Source organism: Prinia subflava, chromosome 9 (assembly GCF_021018805.1).
Source record: "Prinia subflava isolate CZ2003 ecotype Zambia chromosome 9, Cam_Psub_1.2, whole genome shotgun sequence".
In the NCBI taxonomy this organism is placed as follows: domain Eukaryota; kingdom Metazoa; phylum Chordata; class Aves; order Passeriformes; family Cisticolidae; genus Prinia; species Prinia subflava.
The window spans coordinates 32,418,069-32,424,445 of record NC_086255.1 but is presented as its reverse complement, the minus strand read 5'-3'; the positions used below and the strand labels follow the sequence as shown (position 1 = coordinate 32,424,445).

Sequence of the window (6,377 nt, the reverse complement as noted above, 5' to 3'; positions counted from 1 at the left end):
GCACTGGTTGAAACAGGTACAGGTCTGATTTCCGTGATCGGTCAGGACAATTGTCTGTAAGCTTTAGCAATATGTTATTGCCTGGAAAACTTCTAAGATGCTCGGTACCAAAGAATTCTTTGGCTGCTGCTGGCAGACGTGCCTTGTTGCCGTCCTTCAATTGTGTAAAACCCTGTGATGAGACCGATGCCACGGTAAAGGTTGCAAGCCCCAGATAAATCAGTCGGTCTCTCTTGGAAGAAAAGAGCTGCTCCCTCTCCCCGTGGGCTTTGAACGGAGTCAGGTGAGAACAGGGGGGACTTTCAGATGGGACATGTCTTGTCCGCAGAGGAATGAGACGTTTTTAACAGGCTTGAGACACTTTTAAAAGATAATTCTCATGCTGATATTCAGAAAAATGAACTGAAAAACTTGGTGACTTGGGTGAACACAAACTTTCAATCTCTAGACCCAAAGTCTGCTTGGACTTACAATTTCTGGGACCTGGTGAACTGGAAATTGTATAATGTTATTTCTCTTATAAGAGATGCGTCTGTTGCAAAAATATTCTCTCTCTGCCGAGCCTTGCTAGAAATTTTTGAACAGATGGAATCCGCGGTTCCTCCCGGCTTCAGGACCGGACACGCGGCCCCTCCCGGGCCCCGAATCAACTTTGCGGCTGCCCCTGCGAGTCCCTCCGCTCGTCACAACGACTTTGCGTCTCCTTCGGGCCCTTGCAATGATTCCGTGTTTTTTTCCGGCATCCCAGAGCGGGTTTCCAAATCCCCCCGCTTCCCCTGGCGCCTCCACGGCCGCCCCGGCTCCCCAGAGCGTCCCTGCCGCCTTCCCTGGGTCCCCGCCAGCGTTCCCCGTATCGGTTCCCTCCGTCCCTGGGCTCAACCCCCCAGCCCCGCCCGGCTCCCCCTCTGGCTTTTCGGGTCCCGCCTCCGTTTCGCCGGGCTCGGACCTTTCCGCGCCGCTGCGCAATGCCCGCATCGGCTTTGCGGAGCCCGGCCGGACTTTGGCAGCTGCCCCAGCGCGGGGCCGGGCCCGTCCAGCACCCCTGACAGGCTTTGTTCCCGTGCGCAGCCTTCGGTCTTTTCCTCACACCCTTCCCCGATTTGCTCTGCCTTGTCGAACCTCTCAGATGCCGCAGCCGCCGCCCGTGCAGCCAAATCAGCCCTGGCCGGGGAAAGCCCCAGGCCCGCTCCCCAGCCTGTCCCGCCCGCTGTGTCATCCCCGCCGCTGCTCCCTGCGCGTCCCCAGCCCTTTCAGCAGCCCCGCTGCCGCCGTGCCCCGCAGCCACAGCCCCGCGGTTCCCCGCCAGCAGCGGCACCCACGCGGGTTCTGGCAGCCCGGGCACCCTGGCAGCCCCTCCCGGGGCTGGGCCATGGCACAGCCTCCCCCCGCCTCCTCCGCCACAGCAGCGCCTTGGAACGCCCCGGCTCCCGGCCGCTGTCCCCCGGCTCCAGGACCGGGTGGCAGCGGAGCGGCTCCCGCTCCCGGAGCGGCTGGCTTCGCTCAACGCTGCCGAAATACAAATCCTTGCGCTGCTGCGCCTCGCAGGTACGGCGGAAGAGTTTCTACTGTTAACAAAATGGGGATTCTCAGACCTCTCATTAGATGTTGGTTATTTCAGGGGTGAGACTGGAAGGGGCACCTTGTACACTCCGGTGTGCTCGAACGAGCAGAGGTACCAAGGACGTTCTTGTGGTTCAACAGGAAAGGGGAATCACAGAAAGGTCTCAAAATCTTACAAAGGAAGTGGATGCAAGTACAGACACAGATGAAGGTTTTGAAGTAAGACCTTGGAACGGACGAGACTTAGCAGAACAACAAACAGCAACTACTACTGGATTTGACATAAACCCCTTGGATTAGACCGGATGTTTTGCCGCATTAATCGCTGTGTTCTAAAATTGCAATGCTTAAAGGAAGCAAGAAAAGTGCCTTAGATGACCAAAGAGAAATATGTATTACAGTAGAAGGATTTAACATAAGGTAGAAAATAAGACACAAAGTCAAGAAAATTTGTTTCTAGTTAAACCAAGAGGGAAAGCTGAGGGAAACACTAAAAGTAAAAAGGATTTTAAGGAGCTGGAAAAGCAGTCCCCAGACAGAAAAAGCTGAGAACTCAGAATTTGCTGCAATTGAAGAATTTGAAGCTAGAGAAGATACAGTAGTAGAACAAACAAGGACATGGGAAACAAAGGTTGAGTTTCTAGGTTTGGCGTGAATAAATCTTAACACTGCAGAAATAGATGCCTGACAAAGTATTAGAAGGTCTTCAGCTTAATAAGAGTATTGTGTATTGTCTATAGAAAAGCACACAAGCGAGTATTGTGTGAAACAGGTGTACGTGTGCTATAATCGATTGCCTAAAACAACTGTCTGTAAACTTTAGCAGTGTAGTATCGGCTGAAAAGTTTCTAAGATGCTGTGTGACAAAGAAATGAGCGGCTGCCGCTGGCAGGCTGCGTGCTGCTGCTTTTCCTCAATGGTCTGAACCCCTGTACTGAGCCTGATGCTCCATTAAAGATCGAGAACAGCTCCCCCGGCAGTCCCGTCCTGTTCCTGCCTTGGCCAGCACAAGAGAATCCCGTGAGGGAGCTGGGAGGGACAGTGGGAGCAGCGGGAGTGAACAAGAAGGAGCACGGGGAGGGATTTTAGGAGCCCTGGGAAGGAATAGTGCTCCCAGTTCCATCCCGGAGCTCTCAGTATCCCTGCCGGTGCTTGGCAGCAAGAGGGATACTGGGAGGGAGCTGGGAGGGAACTCCTCCCCACTCTGCAAGGTGCAGCAGCCCCGGGTGTGACCAGTGAGGAGGGAGAAGTGCCCCCAGTCCCTCCCCAGTGTCTTCTCCTCCCCCATAAAGGCGGATTTCGAGAAAAATGGGAATTTTAATCGAGGGGGGACAACTTGTCTGTAATCGTTTTTCAACTGTGGAGGATCCCCATTCACTTATGATTGGAAGGTCTCAATCGAAGGAAAACACACCTTTCTCATAATTTTGGTTGCCTCCCTTGGCGGACAATCACTGCTTTCCATTGTTTTCATGTTGAAATGGAAGGAGAATACCTTTCTGGTGCTGCTCCATGGGTTTGAATTGAGGGAAAGATCCCCATTTTCATCATGTTAAGGTTCAAATTGAGGGCAAACACCGCTGTCCCTGGTTTGAAAGGGCTTCCCTTGAAAGGAACCTCTTCATGGGCCATTAGAAGAGTTCCATCGAGGGGGACCCTCCATTTGAAGGGAGTGTCAAAACCAAAAGATGTCCAAAAGCCCCCACAATGGTCTTTCCTGAGGGAAATTGAAAAGGGAAACTGCATTTCGCCTCAATTTTAGGAGGCTAAATTGAGGAAAAATCCCCCTTGATTCACTTTTTATTTGGGCTTACATTCAAAGCAGAACAGCTTTATGCATCGTTTAGCGATATAAATCCGGAGGGAACCTCCATTTTCCCCCTTGATTCAAGGCTTTGAAATGGCACAGAGGGATTTTTACCCTTGATTTAATTCCTTAAGAAATGGCAGAAGAGCGCTGAAGCTGTGCTGGCGCTGCCGGTTTGGGCTCCATTTCTCCGTCGGGATTGCAAACGCCCACAGGCACCGAGCGCCCACGGACGCCCAGCACTGCCTGGGTCGCGCCCCGACGGATCCCAGAGGGGCTGGAAGCTCCATGGAGCAGCTCAGCGCCCGCTCCACGCTGGCCCCTGCAAGGCCGGGCCGGAGCGGGGGCTCTGGACACATCCCCATTGTGGGGGCAGAGCCGCTGCTGGGGGGCCCGGGGGATCTTTTATCCCCCTGGGGCAGCTGCCAGAGGCCGAGGACAAAGTCCTGGTTCCTGGGATGGAACCCCTGCTGGTTTACCTCTCAATTTCTTGCTCCATTTGTTTGATGGTAAATTCAAATAATTCCCTGCTATTGTGTCTCTTTTTCCGGTGATCGGTGAGTGATCTCTGCCTGGCCTTTTCCCGATCCTCGAGCCTTTCCTGATGTGTTCTGTTCCCTGCCCAGGAGGAGCAGAGGGACAGAGCGGTTCTGCTGGCACCGGGCACGTGGCCATGCCCAGCCCAGCCCAAGAATCCCTGCCCAAATTCTCTGTTGAGACCCCCAGAAGCAGCTTCCCCGGGGCTGCGGTTCTTCACCATCTGCTCCAGAGAGGGGCCTTTTTTCTTACCGCGGATTTTTTCGGGGCAGGGACATCTTCGCCTCTCCTCGCGTCTCCTCTCTTGCCTGCGTGCGTGAGGGAGTCCGTGAGGGAGTCCGAGTCTGTCTGGCGGGCACTGCTCGCCCGCGCGCTCCTCGGCTGCTTTCCCGCCCGCTGATTGGTCCGAACGGCAGAAGCCCCTCCCACACCCACATCGGCTTTAAATGGCGGCGGCTGCGGCAGCGCCCGCTGTGTCTGAGCGGGAGCGGAGCGGCGGCGGAGCTCGGAGATTGCTCCGGCACAGGGGGACCCGCGCCCGGGTGTGCCCCGGCTCGGGGCTCGCTGCGGGCCGAGGGGCCACGGTGAGGGGCAGGGGGCGGTTCAGGTGAGTTCCCTGTGCCGGGTTCCCCCGTGTCCCCCCGGCGCTGAGATGGCGGAGGGAGCGGCTGCCCGCGCTCTCCTCCTTGCCCGGCTCGCTGGGGACGAGGCGGTGCCGCAGCAGCGATGGCTCATCCCGGCTGCTCTCGCTGGGACACAGGGGCTGCTCCGTGCCCGGGACACTTCCCGGCCCTGCGGCCCCGGGCTCGGCGCCGCTGCTCGGGCGGGAGGTGTCCCTGGCCGGCTCAGGGCTGCCCCGGGAGGAACCTGAACGCGCCTCAGAGCCCAAAGCTCTGCAGGCGCTGAGCGGAGGCAGAAAGCGCCGCATGGTGCTGCTGCGGGGCCGAGGCTTCTTGGCGTTGCCTTCTCTGCCAGGACCTGTTTCATCTTCCCACGCGGGACCCAAAACGGCTGTGCCCGCTGTGTTAGAATTTACTCCCAGCATTTCCTTTTTTCCTCCCTTATTTTCTCATTTCTTTTCCAATTTAAAGAGGCCTCTGCTCCCGATTTCCTTCATCTCTCACCTTCCAGATCCTGTTTCCCACACCTTCTTCTCTCCTTTTAAACTCTTGATGATAGCCCGTTCCCCACTTAAGGCTTTGTTGTATCCTTCTTTTTCTACCTTCTGGGGGCTGTGGGTGAAGGTCTGGCTTTGCAGAGCACACTCTGCTCCCTTTGCTCAAGGAGCCAGCCGTGCAGTTATCCCAATCTCCTGCTGCTGAGGCCTTCCTTAGGCTCCTGCTGAAATGAAAAATATCCAGGAAGCTTTCCTTTCTTGAGATTTGAATAGTTTCTAGAAGTCCTTGAGATGTGCCCATGATAGTTAAAAACAACTCTTCACATCCTCCCCTTTCTTTCCCCCACCCCATGCTCCGTCCTCTCACTTACTTTGGAATCTCAAGAACTGCTAAGGAAACCTTTCTCATCTTGTCCATTGGCAAGGCAACTGCTCCTTAATTCAGGTTTTAAAGTCAGGCTCTGCCCATGCTATGGATTGCAATTTTGGATTAAAGTTGTTGGTGCTTCACAAGCTCTGTGCTGCTTTCAAGCCTTTCCCCAAGGGTCCGAGAATAACAATGGCAGGGAGTGAAGGAGCCTTGTGCAGGGGTTGTTCAGAAATGGAGTGTGTTAATCCAGGGTCCTTTCAAAGCCATTGAAAAGCCATTCCAGTGAAATTCAGGCACTGGAATTCCTTTGGGAAATGTCCATTTAGGGCAGATCCACTCTGCCAGAAGCTGTTTATCTGATGGTCAGTACATGCTGGGATCAGTGCAGGGCCATCCCCTCAAGAAATGCATGAGCCAAACCCAGCACCCAGAGGAAAAGAGAGGAGTTGAGCTTAGAGAGCTGCACCGATGAAATGCCAGGGATGTGCCTGGAGCACGGCCCTCCCCAGCAGCTTTTCTTACAGTTCCATTTTAAAAAAGGTAAAAGCTGGTGCTCAGTGCTTTGGGATGTGTCTGGTAACTGCGGAGGGGATGAGCTCCCTTAGTGGAACTGAGGCAGTGGAGTGCCACGAGCCTGCAGCGAGATTGCTTCTCCTTCAGCTTAAACTCAGCCTTATTTAATATTTTTTTTTAATTAATCTTAGAGATGCTACAAATGAAAGAAAGGAATAGAAGCAGACTGGAGCAGCACTGGCATAGGAATTGAAATTTTACTCTTCCTCTTTTCCTTTTAAAAAGATAGGTACATAACATGAGCTTTTTACCTCTGTGTTTTGGGAGAAACACTATTTTTTCCGTTTCTGTGGAAGACATATGCAAGTCCTGAGACTCTGGGCCAGTGTTCACTTCCTTTTATTTACGTTTTTGGAATTAAACAAGGGACTGATAAGATTGACAAGGAAGAGACAACTCAGGAGCTCGCTAGG

At 54.0% G+C, this 6,377-nt stretch overlaps 1 protein-coding gene across 1 annotated transcript in view; it reads left to right on the top strand.

Annotated features, from left to right (window-relative positions):
• Positions 1–4,391: 4,391 nt before the first annotated feature.
• The window catches only part of LOC134554997 (early activation antigen CD69-like), a 106,139-nt gene continuing 104,153 nt past the window's right edge, over positions 4,392–6,377 (top strand). Inside the window, exon 1 of the mRNA XM_063406247.1 lies at positions 4,392–4,511. The gene's annotated coding sequence lies outside the window, so the exon portion shown is untranslated. The remainder of the gene's footprint in view (positions 4,512–6,377) is intronic.